Source organism: Felis catus, chromosome D3 (assembly GCF_018350175.1).
Source record: "Felis catus isolate Fca126 chromosome D3, F.catus_Fca126_mat1.0, whole genome shotgun sequence".
Lineage (NCBI taxonomy): Eukaryota > Metazoa > Chordata > Mammalia > Carnivora > Felidae > Felis > Felis catus.
This window is the reverse complement of record NC_058379.1, coordinates 17860704-17883157: the sequence shown is the minus strand read 5'-3', so window position 1 is coordinate 17883157 and position 22454 is coordinate 17860704. Positions and strand designations below refer to the sequence as shown.

Here is a 22454-nt window from a genome sequence, read left to right as displayed (position 1 = left end):
GTGGCTCAGTCGGTTAAGCGACTGACTCTTGATTCCGGCTCAGGTCACGATCTCACAGTTGGTGGGATTGAGGCCGGTGTTGGGCGCAGAGCTTCCTTGAGATTCTCTCTCTGCTTTTCTCTCTCCCTCTGCCCCTCCCCCACTCTCAAAGTACATAAATTAACATTAAAAAATAAAATAAAATCCAGCATCTCACCCGGATCCGGGTCCATTCATGTAAGGGCCGGCTTGGGCAGAGCCAAGATTTCCTTCAGGCTCACAAAGGGACTGCTATGGTTTCTAGAACAGGGATGGGGCAGTTTTCTCCCAGGAAAGGGTTACGCAATTTTCCTGCTGTTTCTGGGAGTAGGAACTCTCACCTGACCACATTCAGGGCAGGTGCGGGGTGGGGTGGTAAAGTGACCTTGCTTCTGGCCTTGTTTCTTGTGCAAGAATCACCTCTCCCAACCCAGCGATAAAACCAGGAACTGAAACAGTCACCTGGAAGGGGAAGGTCTGGAGATCTTTCTTTCTCATTGTATTCCATGCTTGTTCTATGGTGTTATCATCTGGGGGGAATTGGTGTCGTGGGAGATTTTACTTCTAATTTAATCATTTAAAGACCCGGGATAAGTGAATCAACGAGTTTTAAACAACTGCTGTATGACAGGCAACTGTACTGGATGCTTTGCCATACCTTAATGTATTGAATCTGAACTCCCGAAATCTTCAAATCCCCTCCCTGAAGTAAGCATTTGGATGCGCCCCACTGAATAAAGAGAGTAAGACTCAGAGAAGGAAAATGACTTGCCCAAGGTCACACAACTGGTGAGTAGAGGAGTTTGAACGTAAGGCCAAGTCTGCCAGGATCTAAAGTCCCTGTTTTCTCTGTTCCTTCATGCAGCCATAGAGGCAGTTGAGTGTAAGGGCTAACTGGCAAAGGGTGCAAATTCTGCCTTTAGGGGGACGTGCGTTCTATCATTAACTCTGCCTGGCTCAAGCTGTATGATCTGGGGCAATTCATTTAACTTTTTTTTAAGTTTATTAGTTTATTTTGGGGGGGGGCAACGAAGGGGCAGAGAGAGAGAATTCCAAGCGGGCTCTGCACTGTCAGCACAGAGCCCGACGTGGAGTTCGAACTCAGGAACCGTGACATCATGACCTGAGCTGAAATCAAGAGTCGGTTGCTCAAATGACTGACCCATCCAGGCGCCCCACTTCTTATTTTCTTCACCACTATTGATGAGGATTAAGAATTGTTTTTTGTAGCCATAGGATTGTCGGGGGTGGGGGATTTCAGGGGATTTTGTGTTCAAAGCACTCAGATAGTCCCTGGCACATAGAAGCGATGGAAAATGTTGGCGATAATCTGTTCCCAAAGAGTAAGCCAGCTTGTTTCCTGGTTCCTTCTCAGAGCACCGCATCAACCTTCATTTTCCCCAAGCCACTCAGAGCTCTGCTGCTATCAATGCCCTTGCTTCATTAAAAATAGGAATCCTAATAATAGCCAAGCGTTTTTGTGCATCCCCAAATGCCTGGCATTGCGCTAGGTGCTCTGCTATCATCATCTCTCATTTAGACGAAGTAAGTGGCCAAGTCTTGCTGCGGAAGGGATGCTCAGTCCCTCCTGTTAGTGGCTGCTGGAAGGCAAAATGAAACTCACCCCTCCACTCTGTTGAGGCACAGCAGTAGCAGCAACAGGTACCATTTGTGGAGGGCTCATCACAAGTTAGGCGCCCTACCTAATGTATTACTAAGCTCAAGGGAGTGACTTCTACAGTCCCCACTTTACTGCTAAAGAAACTGAGGCCTAGAGAGGGTAAGTAAGTTGCTGTTCGAGCTCTTTTGGTTTAAGGTGGACCATGATTTACATAACACACATTTCTGAGGCCAATGCCTAAAATGAAAAATCCCTCCCTGCGAATTGCAAAGATGCCTTGCTTTGTTGATTCAGTTCCTCGGGTCCAGTTTCCCCAAATCTTGGTATTTCAGAGCTTGGTATTTCAGAATGGGACTCTATTAACAGGACAGCTTCACGCGAAAGATCAGGAAATTTTGGCCTGAAGAGGCGAAGGGAACTGACCTAGGACACGTCGTCTGAACAGCAGCCAAGATGAGACTCGAATCCACTGCCCTTTGGCCTGGCTGGCCCAGTTATTAAGCAAACGGGTGAGGGGCTTTGGCCAGGAAAAAGAAGGGAAGGACCTTGTATCTTTTATTTCCTCATCTGCAAAATGGGGTCAAGATGGGACCTCCTTGAGTAGTGGTGTGGCCCAGTCCAGGGACAGCCACCCTGTGCTAGGAATGCGACAATGGAAAGTGCAGGGCGGGCCTGAGCGCTGGCAGTCCCCAGAAGTGGAAGTGGGAGGGGGCGATGGCAGCAAGGACAGAACTTCGGAAGCCGGAGGCGCGAGTTCGAGAATTCGGGGCGGGGCTTAGAGGTTTACGGGTTTAGATAGGCAGTGGGCGGGGCCCGTGGGATGCTGAGACTAGGGTGGCTGGCCCGTGGGTGGGGCTTTCTAGAAGCGGGGCGCGGTTTCGTGGGGCCGCTGGGCCAGTTCGGCGGCTACTAGAGGGTAGGCGGGCTTAGGGAGCCCGGAGGCCGGCTAAGGGTTTGGTTAGGGCAGTGGGCGGGGCTCAGAGGAGCTGATGTTCCGGTTTGGAGAGGCTCTGGGAACCTTTGAGGAGCTGGAAGATGTGGCCCCGCAGAGCCAAGCGGGTCAGTGGGCGGAGCTCTAAGAATGCGGCTCCCCGTTTTGAGGAGCAGTGGGCGTGGCCCTCCGGCTAGTTGACTAGTGGGCGGTGCGTGTGCTTCGGCACCACCTTCCCCCGCAGCCCACCCGCATCCCTCGGCGCGACCAGAGGGGGCGCTAAGGAGAGTGGGGCGTGAACGAGGGGTGGGAAGTGGGCTTCCCCTCCCGGAAGTGGGCGTGGCGCTCGACAGCCTGAGGACCCTCTGGTTGGGCGCGGCGCGGCGCGGGGGCGGAGCCTGCGTGCGGCGGCGGCGGCGGCGGTGGCGGCGGTGGCTGCCCGCGCCCCTCCCCCGCGAGGCGCTCAGTGCCAGGCGGGAGGCGGCAGCGGTTGGAGGCTACGCCGGGCTTTGCAGCGGGGACTTCGGCGGCGGCGGCGGCGGCGGCGCCTCAGGCACTTCGGCCCTGGTGAGCAGCGCGCGCCGGGCGGGGCCGCTCGGGAGCGAGCCGGCGGGCCGACCGGCCCTCTCAGCATGTGCCGGCGCCGGCTGACAGGAGCCGGCGGGGCGTGGAGCAGGGCCCGGTGGAGGGGAGTGGGCTGTGGTGGGCGCGCGGGGCGCGGATCCTTGGGCCGGGGCTCCCCCGGCCGGTGTGTCTCGGGTTGCAGCCGGGGCTGCTGGCCGAGGTTCGGGACCGAACCCCTTGGCCTGGGGAGAGAGAACTGGGATCCCTTTGGGAGGCGGCTGCCCAGGGGAGGCTTTCAGGGCTCCAGACCCTTCCCGGCCGGGTGAGGAGCCGCGGGCTGAGGGGGGACGGGGCTGCCCGAGGAAGGATTTGAGGGGCTGGGGACTCGCCTGGCTGGGTGGGGCCTGGGGTGGGGAGGGGCTGCTCGGGGCCGGGGCGCCCAGCCCGGGGGCCCCCGGGCCTGGGGGCGGGGTTTGAGCCGCCCTGGGGAGCCTGTGGGTGGGGGGTTGGCCGGGGCCGGGCTCACGTGGGGCCGGGGCAAGCTGGGGCCCTGCGTGGGAGGGGTAGAGGGCGGCGGTCTGGCCCGAGGACTGCTGGCGGTGGGTGCGAGCCCAGCGCCGGGCCCTGAAGCTCTAGCTCCGGGGTCGGGAAGGGCGGGGCACGGCTGGAGCTGGAGTAACGTGGGTGGGGGGCGGCTTGGGAAGCGGACGAGCCGGGCGGTGGGAGCGGCGGGCTGGGAGGGCTGGGACTGGCGGGGGGTGGGGGGTGTTGGTCTCGAGGAAGAACGGAGCTGGCACGCCGCTTGCAGGGTCGGGGGCCTGGAGCGTCTGAGTGAACTGGGTGATTCCGAGATGTGCTCCCCCAGTAGCGGAGCAGCTGGCGAGGGACGCAGTCAAAAGGAGCGAGGTGCAGGTGGGGCTCCGCTGCGCCTAAATGACTGGGGATGAGGTCAGATGTTGAGGGTGGAAATGCAGGAACCCAGCTCTCCCGCCTGTCCGCACGGGCGCGTACACACCAGCTCTCCGTCTCCCATATGATTTGAATGTGTTGGGGGAAGTGGCAGGCTGCAAGGGAGCGCCGAGAAGAAAGGGGCTTCCTCTTGGAGGGAGGCGCTGGCCCTGCGGTCCTTTTTTGGGAGCGTTCAAAGGGTTTTTTTTTTTTTTTTTTTTTTTTTTATCGCTGGAAAAGGAAACGTAGGCTTTACGGCATCATGGTTTAGAATCACATCCTATATTTGGCCTTAATGTAGGCTGCCCTTGTTTTGTGGTGTCCAAAGTACTTCCTCTACATGTTGGAAACGTGGGATTCAGTGTGAGAAGCAAATTGCAAGTTGTTCGTCTCCCCCAGGATAGGAAGATACAAAGGCCTTTCTTTCCTGTAAGACATTTAAACAAGTGAATATAGTGCGAGGTTTTAAACTGGTACTGGGTGGTGAAACTGGGTAGTTTCGGTAATAGTTATCACAAAATATTAGGCCCTCTTACCGCAGCCTTCCTGCCTGGGATTACGTTCTAAAACAGTACTTGTAGGGCTCTTAGTCACTCCATATAATAATGCATTTCATTGTCCTTATCTGGCAGAACTCTCTCCTGACACCAGGGCCTGCTAGAATAGACAAAAACATGATTAAGTATAAGCAGTTGCTTTGTACCGTCTGTTCATCTGTGAAGGCAAATAGATTTCTGTTTATATATCTTCACTTTCTGCATTCTCTGTAAAACTGAAGAAATGGGAAAAATCTGTTTTGGACTTGATTCTGTGTATTTCAGAAAACTAACTTTAGGAAACTAATTTTCTTTTCGGAGTGGAGGTACATTTCAGAGACACGGTGGTTGGGTGTGAAGTCTACTAGTAGTAACCCTGGGGTCTGAGAGGTTGCATAAATATGTGGAGGCTGGGAATGAAATAAAACTGGGAATTGTGTTGTAAATTAGGCCTGATGTTCAGTGTTTTGTGATAGGTGATAGTCTTGTGTCCTGAGGATTGAACAAAGATTGGTATAAAAGTCGGGTACACACCTTTTTGACAAATCCAGAAGGTGCCTTTTCCGTATTTGTTTTTTATTATTTGTGGAAGGTACATTAGAGCCTGATGAATTTCTTTTTAATTTTTTTAAATTTTTTAAACTTTTTTTTTAACGTTTATTTATTTTTGAGACAGAGAGAGACAGAGCATGAGCAGGGGAGGGGCAGAGAGAGAGAGGGAGACACAGAATCCAAAGCAGGCTCCTGGCTCTGAGCTGTCAGCACAGAGCCCTGCGTGGGGCTAGAACTCACGGACCGTGAGATCATGACCTGAGCTGAAGTCGGACACTTAACTGACGGAGCCACCCAGGTGTCCCAAGCCTGATGAATTTTAATAGACACGTACTGGTGAGCTATCACTGCACATAGTATTGAATGTGCGTAGTCATCTGTTACTTTGCAGATTGTGCTAATCAGCATTTATGTCTATTAATTTATATATGGTTTAGAATTAGGTTCAGGGTGACAAATAGTAGTTTTTAAACACTTTATTTTTTTTGATTTACATTTTACGCTTAATGCACCTGTCACTTTTGGGATCCACTTCAACCATGAGGAGGAGAGTCACTCCAGTGCCTGTGAAATGGAATGTTCAAAAGGATAAATGATAAGTTCTCAGTTATGTGCCTGGGAATGTGGAGATTCAGTTCTTTATAATGGCAGATTGTTTCTTAATGCTTTGATTTGTCACAAACTGGTACTTTAGAAACAGATATTGTTACCTGGGCTGTTTTACCTTTGACTTTTTCAGAGGTGAAACAATAATAAATTGCGGTGCCTCTTGCATATTCAGGGTACAAATACATGTTCGTTTTTCATTTGGTGACTTCCCTATGTTGTCCTGTTTCTGAGTTAAAAAAACTGTTTTCTGACACTTCTCTGTCTTTTTCAACTTAAGATGCCTTTTCTGTATTAAAACATGGAAATCGTCATGAATATTTCAGTATGACCTAGTACCAAGAATCTTAAGTAATAGAATCTCTCTGGGTTTTCTTTGCCCTAGTTTGGATCCTTTAAAATGAGTGAGCAAGATTCTATACTCCTTTTTGAGAGCTTGTTTGTATTTTAATAGTGCATAACAGGATCTTTTTTGCTTTATAACTGCTTTTTGAGGTAGAATTCACATACTGTACAATTCACCTGTCTAAAGTGTACAGTTCAGTGGTTTTTATTATATTCACCCACAATTTTAGAACCTGTCCATCAGTCCAGAAAGAAACTCCATACTTATTAGTGGTCTTCCAACCCCCCCATTCTCATCCCTCCCCTGCCCTACGCAACCGCTAGTCTACTTTCTGTCACTATGAATTTGCCTGTTTTGGACATTTCATGTAAATTTCATATAAATCATTCCATACTGGTCTTTTGTGTCTGTCTTTTTAAATCATAATGTTCTCAACATTTGTGTTGTAGCCTGTATCCGTACTTTATTCTTTCTTAACGGTCGAATAATATTCTGTTGTATGGATATACCGTGTTTTGTTGATCCATTCATCCGTTGATGGACATTTGGGTGTTTTCCCCTTTTTGGTCATTATGAATAATACTGCCGTATGAACATTCCTGTACAAGTTTCTGTGTGGACATGTTTTCATTTCTCTTGAGAATTGCTGGGTCATACTGGTTACTCTGTGTTGAACTATGAGAGGAACTGCCAGACGCTGTTTTCCAAAGCAGCTGCATCATTTTACAATTCCACCAGCAGTGTATAAAGGTTTCAGTTTCTCCACATCCTTGTCACATTAGCTGTTCTCTTACTTTTTGACTCTGGCCATCCTAGTGGGTGTGAAGCAGTATCTCATCGTAGTTTTGATTTGCATTTTCTGATGGCTAAGGATGTCCTGCATCTCCTGAAGTCATCAGCAGACAATTGTATATTTTCTTTGGAGAAATCTCTGTTCAGATGTTTTTCTTATTTTTAAATTGGGTTCTGTTTTTATTGTTATGAGTTATTTATATATTTTAGATTATATAGTGCCTTATCAGATGTATGATGAGCAAAATGTTTCTCCAATTCTGTGAGTTGCCTTTTCACTTTCCTTGATGGTGTCCTTTGAAGCACAACATTTTGGTAACATTCAATTTATGCATAATTGAGTCAGAATTGATAATGGAGTTAAAAATTGTTTAGACCCCAAATCACCTCATCATCAGTATCTTGGTTGTATAAATTAAAAGCCAAATGTGAAAGAGTCAGGGAAAGATTAAATTAGTTCTAGATCAGAAAGGGTTCATCAGGAACATGTCAGTCCCCTGCAGAAATCCTCCGGTGGCTTCCTACCTCCTCGTCTGTGGTTAAAGTTCAGGCTTCTTCGTGGGGCTGTGGATCAAGGTGTCTCCGATTTCAGCCTGCCCCGTCTCTCATTACTCTCCTACCTACGTTTTCATCGTTGCTGCCACTTCCCCAAACATCCCAGCCTTCGGATCTTCTCGCGATGAGATCATTACTGCGCACCCCCCATTCCTTCCATCTGCTGAGTCCCAGTTGTCCTTTGGGAGCCTCCTTCCTCATCCCCGCAGGCAGACATTGTCCTTGTCTTCGTGCATCCTCCATCCATCACTACTGTCTGCTGCTACAAGGAGCTGGACCTGAACTCGAGCTTCCTGTCTGGAGGCGCCTTCCATAGAAGGCAGGATGTGAGAGAGAAGTTCACGTGCAAGGCAGACCGGGTTCCCTTGCTCACCGCTTGGTCTCGAGTGCCCGTTGGGTTGTTTGCTGAATGAAGGGTGATTGAAGTTAATTGGAAAGATCTCGAGGTCAGCGCCCGTCTCGGATTATTATACACGTCTTTGTGGCCTGGGCTGAAGTAACGCGGAGTGATTCCCCTCTGCCTTTCTGGCATCCAAGTCCAGCTGTTGCCAAAAAATGGCTCAGACGTAAAACCAAGCGTTTGAAGCATTTGTCCAAGGGCAGAACATCCTCGCAGGTTCTCTCCCCTTGATGACCAGCGGTGACTGGTGCACAGCCTTCTCAGTAGGACAGATGGCCAGGGAACATTTTTAGTTTGGTAGGACTTGCCACGCCAAATGGAGGCCAGCCCTGCTGGTGTGGAGTCGGTCAGTACTGGAACTACCTCTGTGTATACCTGATAACGGGTGTAAACTGGGTTTTCAGGGCACACGCTTTCTTGCTTTTCATTCTTTTTTCCCCTGCTCTCTTCTCTCAGAGCATCTGACTCAGGTAGTAGTCTTTAGTTATATTTTGTGTTCTTATGTTCATTTTTAATACTTTCATTGAAAATACTCCACTTAGCATCTTAAGAATTAGGAGAAACCAGGGGCGCCTGGGTGGCTCAGTCGGTTAAGCATCCGACTTTGGCTCAGGTCACGATCTCAGGGTTTGTGAGTTCGAGCCCCGCGTCGGGCTCTCTGCTGTCAGCACAGAGCCTGCTTTGCATCCTCTGTCTCCCTCTCTCTCTGCCCACCCCCCCCCAAAAATAAATAAACATTAAAAAAAAATTAGGAGAAACCAGTCGGCTTTTTGGGGAACATTTCTTTTGTGTGCGTGTTCTATTGAAGTGGTTGGCTTATGGTAAGGGAGTAAAGAAAAGAAAAATTTCTTCGTCTCACTTGGGCTCTCGGCTCTCCCTTATATAGTTGAGCTGCCACGGAGTTTTGTATACAAAGAAACTGAGGAATTGAAAGGTGCAGGCCTTTAGAGCTGGACCGAGCTGGGTTTCACCCTTGGCTCCACTTTTGAATAGCTGTGACTGCCAATCACCCCCCCTCCCTGGGCCTGTTTCCTCTTCTGTGGTGTGGAGATGCTAATGGTGCCTTGTTGGGTCATCAAGTAGACAGTGAATAAGTTTGTGCTCCCTCTGTCTTCACTCTTCATGTCTGTTAATGAATGGAACTGGGGAGAATCAAGTAGAGTAAGTTTAATACATTTCATTTCTGATACTAAGCTATTCATGTATGAATTCCTACTCCCACCTCAGCATTTTAGACTTCAAATCAAAGTTGAATTCCTGAAGAGGGAAAAAAAGTCTAATTTTAGGGTAGGAAGGTAATATTAAAGATAAGGCAGGTTTGGTTGTGTTTTGTTTTTGCCTTCTGTCTGAATTGGAAATGTCTATTAGACAAGCTTCTCTTACTCAGGCCTCCCTTGTATTCAGTCTCTGTCAATTTTGAGGAAGGTGGTTTAGTTCCTGGAAAAGACTGATCTTTTTAGGGTTTGGAAGGAGACCGTGCTGCGGTGCTTGAGATAGATGGTCATCTGGTTATGATGTGAATGGCAGCATTGTGATAAACTGTAACATTCTGTGTGGGAAAAGAGCCTCAGTAGTTTCATGGGATGCTAAATGGGGCCTGTCATTTGAATCTCACATTAATAACGAAAGAGTTCCTCCTGTTTGCCACAGTAAAGAGAAATTAAATCAGATCAATACAAAGGTCAGGGTGAGAGAAACTGTGATACAAAGGGAGGTAGGAAGGCTTATATTTTGTATGGCTGAAGATAATACTTTCACAAATATATGTCCTCCCCCTTTAGGGTCATGAAATCGCCTTACATTTACTTTTTAAAAATGATAAAAACGGATCATACGTAGACCAGTATCTTACCACCTTTTTAAGAATATATCATTTTGGGGGCATTTGGGAGATTATTTCTCAAGTCCAGAGGCCCTTATTCTGGACTGCACACGAGGATCAGCTGTAGACCTTTATGAATACAGCTGCCTGGGCTTGTCCTCCCTGGTGACTCTGAATCACAGCCAGAGTGGAAAGTACCTTACTGGTCTATTCCACATCTTACAGATGAGGGGATTGTGGTCAGGAGCATGAGCGATACGCCCATGATCAGGCACTTAACGGTCCCTTCCCACCTCCCCCAGCTGTCTTCCACCTCTTTCCATGTGTAGTGTGAATTCATTTTTAGAGTTGGTGGTGTTGATTTATAGTGTTGTGTGAAAAAAAAATTTTTTTTTTTAGATGCTGTGAACCTGGTGTGCCTTCTCTTTTTAGTCCTTGACTGAATGCACCAGTTCCCTCTTGACTTTCCACCACGGTCTCTTGCCAGATCTACTCACAGAGGTTGTACTTCTCCAGTTTATCACCGCTGTCAGTGTTTGTACCAATGTTTGTGTGTTTTCTCGTGTCTTTAGATTGCACATGAAGCTTGGTCCAGATTTTTCAGGTTTTTTAAGATGCGTTTTCGGGGAACTTAAAAATACACTGAATCTCTTGGATAAGCCTTTGTTAGATTTGATTTTCCTAGTTTTAGTGTAAAAAAATCCCTTTTTACTTCCTCAATCTTCTAATCTGACCATTAGTAAGCAGTAGTTGTAAGTATCGCAAAAGTTTCAAAGGCCGATTAACATTGCAGAGATGCCTTTGCTTTGTGTCTGGCCAGAATAATCGGCACTACTAGGCCACGTGTAGATGAAGATGCTAATTTTGAGAGGGGCAACACGCACCCGGTACTGGAACTACACAGATTGCAACAGGCAGCGTGAAAACTCTTCGGGATTAGCGGTTGACCACAGCTTCACAGTGCGGTCATTCTGTCTCCACAGAACCGAGACATTCTGGGAATCTGGGCACCTGGCAGTTTGGTGCAAGAGCCTTTTTTGCCCCATTGTGGAATCAGATGTGTGTCCCCATATTCTGACAACTGCTGAGGTCTTTATCCTGAATGAACAAAGCTGTCATTTTTCAGTTTCATGAAAGGCCATAAACACACGTGGGAAAGTAGCGTAGGGGGAGTGAAGCCTTTGAGAGGGTATTTTCCACTCTGGATATTTTAGGGGTTCTTGAAAATAATTCACAAGCACCCCCTCCTTAGCACAAATGTTTAATCACTATTGTTTGCTTACTGCACATGAAAGGTACTTAAATTCCTTTTCATTATGGTCAAGCATTCTTTTCTGGTTAAAGATTCTAATTCCTTCCATTCTTAGGAACTTAAAGAATTGAGGCTGACTTATTAATATAAAAACTCAAATGCTGCCTGAGTGGTGACTGAGACACACATGTAAACTTGAGTTATCATCTCCCTTAAGCAGAAGGGTTTATTGGGAGACTCATCACTTTACAAGCTAGATGGTGAATTAATTTTGCGGTTAGTGGTGTCTTTAGCTTAACATTGTCATCCTAGTTTTTCTTGGCAAGCCAGCGTGCAGCCTCAGCCAACAAGTGCTGGCCGTAGCTCTTTGGGGTGGTATTTAATAAGATGCTTGTTGTCTGTTTTAGAAATAGAGTAACCTTAGACTTCCTTATTTGAGCCACTGCGTACAGTGCTACTATAGGAAAAGGTAAGTTGGAAGGTTTTTTGTTTTTGTTTTTGTTTTTAATACCTTGAGACTTTCAGTTTGTTCTTATGCAGTGCAGAGATATCTTGCATGCGCTGGGCTGAATTACATTGTCAAGTGGAACAAATAATGCATATTACCTGCAAAGGATAGTTGTGAATCGCGCGGTTTTCTAAAACTGTGGAGAGCCCAGCTGCAGTTTCTGTTTTGTAGGCGCTGTATACATTCAGTCCTCAACCCAGAACTGGGTTGTGTTCCAAAGTTGAACTCAGTTATTTGGAACTCAGATGGCATGGCATTTTTGGTATGGAGTCAGTATTGTAAGTGGTGGGTAAGTTTCCAGCCTAGACTGAAGAATTCTGTTTAATTCATAGCACAGGGTTTTCAACTCTTTTTTTTTTTTTTTTTTTTTTTTTAAAGTTTAATTCTTAGAGAGAGAGAGAGAGACAGAAAGAGAGGGAGAGAGAGAGAATCCCAGGCAGGCTCCACACTGTCAACGCAGAGCCCGATGTGGGGCTCAGACTCACGAACCATGAGATCATGACCTGAGCCAAAATCAAGAGTCAGATGCTTTAACTGACTGAGCCACCCAGGCGCCCCAGGGTTTTAAACTCTTAATGGTGATAGTGGAATCCTAGATCGTGGGAGCTGGGAGTCATGTGAAAAAGAAGGAAGGAGCCATGTTCTTCCCCCACCAGCCTGTGTTGACATCTAGTGTCCTCTTGCCCCAGCAGTCCTCTGTGTGCTTCATCCATCTTTCTTAATTCGAAACTTCTCCCTTGTTTAAGCTGATCTCCTTTAAGCAGTAGTAAAGCAAATGATTCAAATGCATTTTCACTAATGTGTTCCTGGGTGGCCACAGTTACAACTAGGCTACCACTGTTGATCAGTGCCAGGGTGACGAAGGGCTTTCATTATATTATTTTTCTCACATCCCTCAACCCTTTCCGGGGTACAGTATTAATATTTTTAAAAAGGAGATTCCTTGTGATAAATCATCTCTCTGAAATTGTGGCATTCAGTCAGCGTAACAAGGTTTGGAGGGGAAAGTTGAACTGATGCATGTGGGATCAGGCATGGCCCGTGTAGAGGCTGGCCCCGGTACCTGCAATCAGGAAGAAGCCCTGCCCGCTTTTGAAAGGTTCTTCCTGTTACCTCTAAAACAGTTAATCTGGTAAGTTTTGTGTTTTTTTGGCTTTTCGTGCCCCCCCCTTCCCGAAATACTCGTGATCCCTTTTTTTTTGTTTGTTTTTTCCATTTGGAACCACTCTTGAAAGGGTCTTAGGTTTTAGCACTGACTTGGTTGCTTTGACCTTTGAAAAGGGGATCAGGGCAGGGTAATGGCTGTAAACTGGATTGGCTTATACTGGCTAGAGCTAGGCATTGATCTCTCTATATTTCCATTTCCTTGTAAACTTTTTATTTTTTTTTTCCTTTTTCAACGTTTTTTTTTTTTTTTAATTTATTTTTGGGACAGAGAGAGACAGAGCATGAACGGGGGAGGGGCAGAGAGAGAGGGAGACACAGAATCGGAAACAGGCTCCAGGCTCTGAGCCATCAGCCCAGAGCCTGACGCAGGGCTCGAACTCACGGACCGCGAGATCGTGACCTGAGCTGAAGTCGGACGCTTAACCGACTGCGCCACCCAGGCGCCCCCATAGAGACTACTTTTAAAAAGTTTACAAGGTTGGGGCGCCTGGGTGGCGCAGTCGGTTAAGCGTCCGACTTCAGCTCAGGTCACGATCTCGCGGTCCGTGAGTTCGAGCCCTGCGTCAGGCTCTGGGCTGATGGCTCAGAGCCTGGAGCCTGTTTCCGATTCTGTGTCTCCCTCTCTCTCTGCCCCTCCCCCGTTCATGTCCCAAAAATAAATAAACGTTGAAAAAAAAAATTTAACAAAACAAAACAAAACAAAAGTAGTCTCTATGCTTAATGTGCAGCTCAAACTCACAAGCCCGAGATCAGGAGTTGCATGCTTTACTGACAGAGCCAGCCAGGCACCCCTTGAGTGTATAATTCTTAATACCGAATTCTGTGTGGGGACTGAGCTCCCCGGGAGTTGAGAGGGCAAGATATTGGAGGGTCAGTATCTATGGAACACAGGGTTGAGGTCCTGCCCGAGGGTGTGCAAAATAGCACTTGGCTGATTTGGAACAGGTGTAAGAGAGGAGGAATAGTGTAAGGTAGATAGAGAAGATGGCCTGGATTGTGGGAAGTCATAATAGAGTATACTTTTATACAGCACATTTAGGTAAAATGTAAATAGAGTTTAGATGGGGAGTTACAAAGGTAGATGAAAATATAATTTGTGGGTGTCACTAATGTTAATGATTTCTATACTACTATGAATTATATTTTGGGTTAAATGGATATAAATTTAAAAATAAATATCTGGGGGCACCTGGATGGCTCAGTTGGTTAGGCGTCCGACTTCAGCTCAGGTCATGATCTCACAGTCCGTGAGTTCGAGCCCCATGTCAGGCTCTGTGCTGACAGCTCAGAGCCTGGAGCCTGCTTTGGATTCTGTGTCTCCCTCTCTCTCTCTGCCCCTCCCCTGCTTGTGCTCTGTCTTTCTGTGTCTCAAAAAATAAGTAAAAACATTAAAAAAATAAATAAGTAAAAATAAATATCCGTGTGGAATTATTAATTTTCAGTTTGTGAAAGTGAACACTAATACCACCATATTCCATGTTCCTTGAAGGCAGAGAACGTCTTACATTTTCTGTGCCTCCATTTCCCAGGATGTTGCCTGAGACACAGTAGGTGCTCAATAAATGTTAGTTGAATAATTGAGTTTCAGTTTTATGTGATACACTTGTGATCGAGATTTTCAGTCTTCCTTCCCATTTTACTAGAAGATGAAAGTAATGAAGGAGACGTTTTCTTTTGCTTTCTTTAATGTTTATTTTTGAGAGAGAGAGAGTGAGCACAAGTGGAGGAGGGACAAGGAGAGAGGGGGAAAGAGGATCTGAAGTGAGCTCTGCGCTGACAGCAGCATGCCTGACGTGGAGCCCCAACTCACGAACCCAAGATCATGACCTGAGCCAAAGTCAGACATTCAACCCACCAAGCCACCCAGGCGTCCTGATGGGGATGTTTTCTATGGTGTAGAAGGATTGCTGATTGTAAACATTTGTTTATTAAATTATCTTATAATCTAACCCTATAATTTTTATTATAAATACTGTAAGCAGTACGTGGTGTATATGTACACATTTAATTATTGAAACGTGTTTTATTTGTAAAGCACATTTTGGAGTTATTTATTTAAAGCATGAATTCTGATGAAAAAGAAGAGTTACATTACCTATGGGTACACCATTGCAAATTTACCCTAGTTCTTGAATAAGTTGAAAATATTGGTAGCATGGGGTTTTTAGGTCTTTGTTTTGTAGTTTGGTTAGCAACTTTGACTTTAGAAACAATTGAAGTAACATCAGAGTGGAAGTATGCTTTCATTTTGTGAGTTTTTGTCAAAATACATATGAGAAGAACCATTATTTGTATCAAGATGAAGATGTAAAGTTAAGGTAGCCATGGAAAAAACCGAGTTTGTCTTTCCTGTCGTTCTTTTCTTAAGTTTCTTAACCTTCAACACGTTGACTGACTGTCGAGTGCCCACGGTGGCCCCTGAGGGGCCTCCAGGCCAGCCCCAGAGAAATCACCTGATGCATCTAAGCTCATTTCAGTGGCTCCTGGAGCTCCAAGGTTTTAATACGTTTGGATTCATTTGACTTGAGAAATTGACAAGAAATGGCCAAATTAAAATCGGGCAAATTGTATACCATTCCAACTGTTGAATCACTTGGGGGTTCATTGGTGCAGTATTAAAATTTCAAAAACTATAGGTTTTGGTTTATATCATATTAATGATGAGCGATCACAAAAAACATTGTAATTGTGATAAGAGATCATAAGAATTGTTTCGTAGGGACCCCTGGCTGGCTCAGTCAGTAGAGCCTGGGACTCTTGTTCTCGTGGTCATGAGTTCAAGCCCCACAGTGGTCATAGAGAAAAAAAAAAGAATTGTTTTGTAATTGTTTTTGTGTGTGGTATATGTGTGTATTTCTGGCAGTTTTTAGAGGTTACTAAATTATAAATGTAGTTTTTCTGCTTGTCTGTTTGCTATAAATGCAGTCTTTTAAGAGAGTATTAGGGATGGGAAGCCCTTTGATCTTTCTGCTAGTTTCCTAATCACAGTGCTTTAAAGAGGATTCTTCGTACTTTCTTTTAAGGCATATAAAATTTGTCTTTTAGTTATAGTCTAATTTAACATAAAAAATGGACTGTGATTTTCTTTTCAAGTCTTCATACAGTTTGGAAGGAAGGTAGATTTTGGCGGGGAGGGGTTGTGTTAGTTTTGTTAACCAAGGCTACTAAAAACTATGGAATATTCACTCCCAAAATACTTAGCTGAACTATTTCTTCCCCAAAGAGGGCCTTATTTGTTTTTCTCACTTCCCTGGAGGTTTTTTCATTTTGTTGGTGAAATGGGATGTATGATGTTTTTTCCTGAAGAATGGAGACCTTCGGAAGGTAGTGGGTGGTGGCAAAGTAGTTATTTGTAGTAACTATATTTTCCCCAGTGGATTTTCAGTCTTTAGTTTCTTGTATTGTGTTGTAGATACTGATATTCTGTGGGAGTCTTTGCCCCTGCTCCTTTTGAAGAGAGGTGTGCTGATAAGGAAGTAATTTGTAATTTTTTAAAGTTTATTTATTTTGACAGAGGGGGCAGGGGAAGGGCAGAGAGAGAAGGAGACAAGAGAATCCCAAGCAGGCTCCTCACTGTCAGCACCGAGACTGATGTGGGGCTTGAACCCACAAACCACAGGATCATGACTGGAGCCGAAATCAAACGTCAGACGCTTAACCAACTGAGCCACCCAGGTACCCCAGTAGTTTGTATTTTTTTACCAAAAAGGATCAGACAAAATGTTTTGCCTTGAGGTGTAGTAAGATTTTAAGAGGTATACTTTCCTATTTCTATAGGATGTCTGAACATTCTGAAGACAGGGAGATTTAGATTTAAAGAGTGTTAGTTGTTTAGTTTAATTTTGAAATTCTGTGCTCAGTATGTTTACCTTCAAGCTCTGGGCACGTCTGTGGATGGAGTACCTTAATTTTAAACCCATGAATCCAGTTATCAGTGTGAAAAGGTACAATAAGTGATTGAAATTTTTTCTCTATTTTTTTTTTTTCTCTTTTCAAATACACTACTTGTAAAGAGAAGGCTCTTTGGAGTTACTAGCAAGAGGTGGTTCTTTGCCCTGGTTGTTGACTCCTTCTGTCCTTCTGTGTGCACTGCATCCCAGTATTTGCCATAGCAGCACATTAATGTCAGTGGGAATATTTGATTATGATGTGTCCTCCTCCAGCAGATTGTGAGCTGCATGAGAGCTCGGGCCAGGCCTCCTTCCTTGCTCACCACCGTGTCTGCCATGTCTGTCATGATGCCAAGCACATGACCAAAGCTCAATAAATATTTGTGGAATAAGTGAATGATGAATGACTAGGACTAAAGACCTGCTCAGCAGTCACAGTTGAGGGTACGCGTTGTACGTATACCCCTGTGAGTTGTAAAAACTAATTGAGTTCTCAGTGAATTGTGTGCCTTTTATTGGGGGCGTGTGGACTGGATCCCAGTGAAACAAGTGTTTCGTATTGACTTGTAGGCTTCAGGTTAAAATAGGACCATAGAATAATAACTTATTTTACTTGTCCATTTTATAGATGAAGAAACCAGCAACCGTAGGACCAGAAATGATTCAGTGGCTAAGTGACTGTGTCAGGATAAACTCGCATCTTGCATCTAAGCCACAGTTTTCCTACAATACCTCACTGTTCCCTTGAAACATTCGTCAGGTGTGTATGTGTAGTCACAGCCCAGGGTATAGGGCATTAAAAAGGGAAGACTGAAATTCTTCAGTGGGAGGTGATTACTTTGTTTTTGACATTGGTAGTTTCTCCTGTGACTCTAGCCTTTTGAGGGTCTTCATAAAAATGCCTTTAAAAAACCCTCAAAAGATCTGGGAGTCCGGTAATTTCATTTCCTGGTACAAGTATCTTGGCAAAGAATTATTAACATTTCATTCCAAGAGTAACACCATCTGACTAAGTGGTGGAAACAGACTTAGTGAGTTTGAACAGTCATACACAGTATGCTTTTTAGCAGTTGTTAATAAGAGAAGTAGGTCATTGGTATAGAAAGAGTATTTGGAAACACATTCATCATTAATTTTTAAGTGGGATTGCTGGGTCAGTCACGTCTGTAAAAGTTCTGTAGTTGATACGAGGACTCTTGGGATTAATTTGGCTCTTTGATGAGAAGAGGCAAGAGTTCAGCTTCTGAGACTAGTCTTTTGGGGTGCAGCCCCCGAGTCGGATCCACAGTGTTCTCTGGGCAGGTAGAGCCTCTGTGATGGAGATTTCTTACACAATTCTTTTTCAAAGCTCCGGGGATGGGTAGAGGTGGTTGTGTTTCTGAAGATTTGGCGATAAGCAGCAAATTGGAAGAATGTGAGGGATAGTAAACATGTCATGCTTGCATATTATTGTAGGAAAAATCTGCTCTTATTCTGATAGTGCAATAAAAAAATATATTTCTGTCATTGAAGAGTGAGAGATGACCTCTAAAGCCTCACAATCTCATGTTTTAGTAACTGTAAAATTTCTGTCATGTATGTCATTATTGTTATATTTTAAGCGAGTTATAGGCCCTGTTAGGGCATTTTTTAGTTGATAAAAGGTCTCTTTAATACAAATGTGAGAGAATTTGAAGATTTTCATATTTTTTGCATTTAGGATCTTTATATGTTGCTATTTTGCCGTTCATATGCTGATTTCTTTCTTTTTTTTATTTTTATTTTTTAATGTTTATTTACTTTTGAGAGAGACACAGAGTGTGAGTAGGGGAGGAGCAGAGAAAGAGGGAGACACAGAATCCGAAGCAGGCTCCAGACTCCGAGCTGTCCGCACAGAGCCCCACGCGGGGCTTGAACTCATGAGCTATGAGATCATGGCCTGAGCCTAAGTCGGACGCCCAACCGACTGAGCCACCCAGGAGCTCCCATGTGCTGATTTCATTGCTTTTATTAAATTTTGGCTTTAGGAGGTGTAGTTGACATACAATCATAAGATATTTGAAATGTGTATTGTGGTGATTTGATTTATGTTCTGTAGCTCATTTCATATCTTGTCCGACTTCATTTTTAGCAGTCATTTTCATAGTTTCCCGTTCTAGTCCAAATCATCAGTGAGCCTCTACGTCCCCATCCGTTGTCCTCAGCTTTTCTCTATAACAAGTTCTTAAATTGGTACAAAATTGCAAAATGTAAAAGTAAGAATTGTTTTCTTAGAAAGCTTTAAAAAATATAAACCGATTCATTATTCCTCACCTTTCAGAAATTGTCTTTGATATATAGATTTCTGGCTTTTTATGCATGTCCTTTCGTGCTGTTCTCTTGGACAATTGAGTACATAGTTCTCTGGCATTAAGCCTAAGGGTTTTCAGTCAGAAGTAAAGATTTGCCTCCTTTGGCATACTTAATGCTCTCTTTGGTTTCTTTGTATTTGGATGTTTACAGCCAGTTTCTATATTTTATAAAATGTGAGCAGAATGTAATTTCATATTTAAAAGTTGCACAAACAGGCCTAGTGGAACCCTGAACTGCTGAGGCAACACCCCAGTGAGAGCACTGAGTGGCATTACAGGCCGACGTGGGAAAGCCAAATTGTATGTATGAAGGGGAGTTTATCGTTGAAAAAGTATGAAAGTTCAGGGGACGGAAAGTTGAACTGCCCTGTACTTTGTGGTGCAAGGTCATTGTGTCTCTCCAGAAGTCTTTTATCTTTGGACAAGTCACATAATGTTTCCGCACTGAAAATGAAGGGCCTGGAATTGATGAGCTTTGGAACCTTTTCCACTCTGGGCTTCTGTGAGGACTGAGCCTGCGTGCTTCTTGGTGGATCTTACTTGTGGGGTGTTTTTTATTTGTTTGTTTGTTTGTTTTGGTTGTTGTTGTTGTTCCTGGAAACATTTAAAAACTAAAATGATAATGGATTATTGAATCAAAACAAAGTGCCTTTATAATTGATGCCTGATTACTTGGCATTTTGCCTATGACCTGGATGGATAACGATGATGGGATAGAACTATTTGGGAGGCTGTAATGAGGATGAATTTTCCTGCTTTGCTCTTACTGTTCTCCATGTCATGACAGATTGAACCAACATCAAGGCTGTTCCATGCTTGCAGTCAGTTGTCATAAATGGTCAGCAGTTTTTCTAGAAAAAAAACCATTCTTTTCCAGCACCTCATTGTCATTAGTGGAGTCCAGATCTCTTTTAGCCATAGCTGCTGTGTGTGAGGTCTGTTGTGCTTTGTAAGAAATGTTGCACGTGGTCTTAGAATTTCTTCCTTGTTAAAACAGTTTCTATTAAAGGAGGCAAATTACATATATTTTTTTCTTGGAGCGTGTCACATATGAATCTGTTAATTAAGGGACTGGATGCAATGAGAATTATTTGTTGGATGAATTCGAATGTCACTTGTAGATTTTGTTTAAGAAAATTCAAAAGAGCTGAGCCATCTCCTATCCAGAATTGATGAATGTTGAATTTTTGTATTTAATCAGAGCACCTCCCATATTTGCTTTGGGTGTCTGCTCTCTTTAAATGTGTATTTTACGTAGGCTTACATGTTCCATTTCCAGCTTCTTAAAAGCAATTTTAACTGTTGGTATTGCCATTTAAATAGCTGGTTTTCAGACATTTGTTTCCTCATCCGCTGTCTCACTTGGCATTTTCTATTAAATAATGCATCCTATTTCTCCCACATTAAAAAGTGCCTGCCATAAAAGCAACAACTTAGAGGGAACATGTTCTTTCCCTGTTGGGACATTCTGGAGTCTTCCTGTGGTTGCTGCTGGCTAGGGAACATTTTGTGAGCCCTTGAGTAATTGATGCTCTGGAACAGTCTCAGCAAATGTGCTGGGCAGGATTTTGCTACTAGTAGGGGTTTTCCTGTATGTGTTCCTAGCAGGATGTGTTTCCTTTTATATGAACCGTAGAAATACATCTGCTGGAATCTTTAAACAGATAACTTCTCAATAAACAGGAAAATGTCAAAATTGTGGTCATTTTTTTATGAGATTGATGGAAGTAGACAGAGAATAGAGAAAATGTAGTAACATTTACTCAGGTGTTTTGAGTGTATTTTATTTGGTACCATTACAGTATAAACACCCTGTCTTGTCTACATTTTTTCCTCCTCACATCCAACACATTTCTTGTATGACCTATGAAATAAATTTTCTATGTATAACCTGGCAGCACCGTAAGACTTCTTACACTCTCCTCGAGGTTGGGGATTATCAACTGACCGTAAGATGGAAGTTTTATTCTGAGAGTGATTTTTAGCAAACTTTCCTCTGACAACTTATCTGGGGTGCCTGGCTGGCTCATTTGGTAGAGCATGTGACTCTTGATCTTGGAATTGTGAGTTCACACCCCACATTGGGTATAGAGATTACGTAAAAATAAAATCTTTAAAAAATAGGGGCGCCTGGGTGGCGCAGTCAGTTAAGCGTCCGACTTCAGCCAGGTCACGATCTCGCGGTCCGGGAGTTCGAGCCCCGCGTCGGGCTCTGTGCTGATGATGGCTCAGAGCCTGGAGCCTGTTTCCGATTCTGTGTCTCCCTCTCTCTCTGCCCCACCCCCGTTCATGCTCTGTCTCTCTCTGTCCCAAAAATAAATAAACGTTGAAAAAAAATTTAAAAAAAAATAAAATAAAACAAGTCCTTAACCCATAGAGATAGACCTTATTTTTAACAGCTTGTTCTTGGTTAAGATGATCACCCAACATGTGAAGAAAATTTTAATTGTTTTTTTGTTTCCGTAGGTGAACTGTTAGGTATTGTGAATGTCAGTAGTCAGCTTTTAGATTTTTATTTGAAGCGAAAACAGAAATCTGTTTAGAAATCTTTGTGGAAATATAAATTTGTGCAGCCATTATGGAAAGAAAGTGGAATGTAAATCTGTGCATCCATTACGGAGGTTCCTCAAAAAATTAAAAGTAGAATTACCTTATGGCCTGGCAATTCCACTCCTGGGTATTTATCCAAAGGAAATGAAATCTTTATCTTGAAAAGGTATATATGCACTCCCACGTTCACTGTAGCATTATTTACAATAGCCAAGATTTGGCAACAATCTAAGTGTGCAATCAACAGATGATAAAGAAAATGTGGTACGTGTGTATGTATTGCATACGTATAGATATAAATGTGTATGTATGTATATAGAATATATATGTTAGAATATTATTCAGCCATAAAAAAGAAGGAAATTATACCATCTGTGGCAACATGGATGGATCTAGAGGACATTATGCTAAGTAAAATAAGTCAGACAAAGACAAGTACTGCATGATATCACTTACGTTTTTTAAAAAAGCCAAAGCAGAACTCATAGAAACAGAACAGTGATTACCAGAAGTGGGGGGAGTGAGGTGGATGAAATGTGTGAAGGCGATCAAAAGGTACAGACTTTGAATGTTCAGACACATAAGTCTTGGGGCTGTGATTTACAGCATGGCGACCACAGAAAAGGTAAAGAACTTTAAAAAAATAAATTTATTATGATAGTCTCTGGACAGTCAAGACCTAACTCTTAATCCTTTTTTCTGGCGTTCAGTATTACCTGGGGATTTGGGCAGAGGAGATGACTGCCCATGTTTCTAAAGTAGAGTTTCAGCTAAACCCCAGAGAGGACATTTCATAGTTGAGCCTATGCTCTCAACCTGTTCTCACATTATATTTCAAGGACCTCAGTTTTTTTTTTATAATGAAAACCATCTTAGGATAGTCCCAGTCTTATTAGAAATATGGGTAGAATGATAAACTTTCATATTATAAAGCCTTAGATAAGGTTTGTAATTTTACACTTGGTGGAAATTAAAAACCACGTTGCTTTTTCTCACATCTAAAGTCAATTTATTTTGAAATTTGTGAACAATTCTTTGATTTGCTTAATGAATGACTTATTGCTAC

General features: G+C 44.0%; 1 protein-coding gene across 3 annotated transcripts in view; it reads left to right on the top strand.

The window, feature by feature from the left end:
* Positions 1–2788: 2788 nt before the first annotated feature.
* CORO1C (coronin 1C) overlaps positions 2789–22454 on the top strand; it is a 76892-nt gene continuing 57226 nt past the window's right edge. The window contains exon 1 of one of the 3 annotated variants that reach the window (XM_023241510.2): positions 2789–3137. The gene's annotated coding sequence lies outside the window, so the exon portion shown is untranslated. Of the gene's footprint in view, positions 3138–17245; positions 17269–22454 lie in introns of those variants that run through there. The other 2 variants (XM_023241509.2, XM_045041712.1) reach the window with 2 other exon arrangements.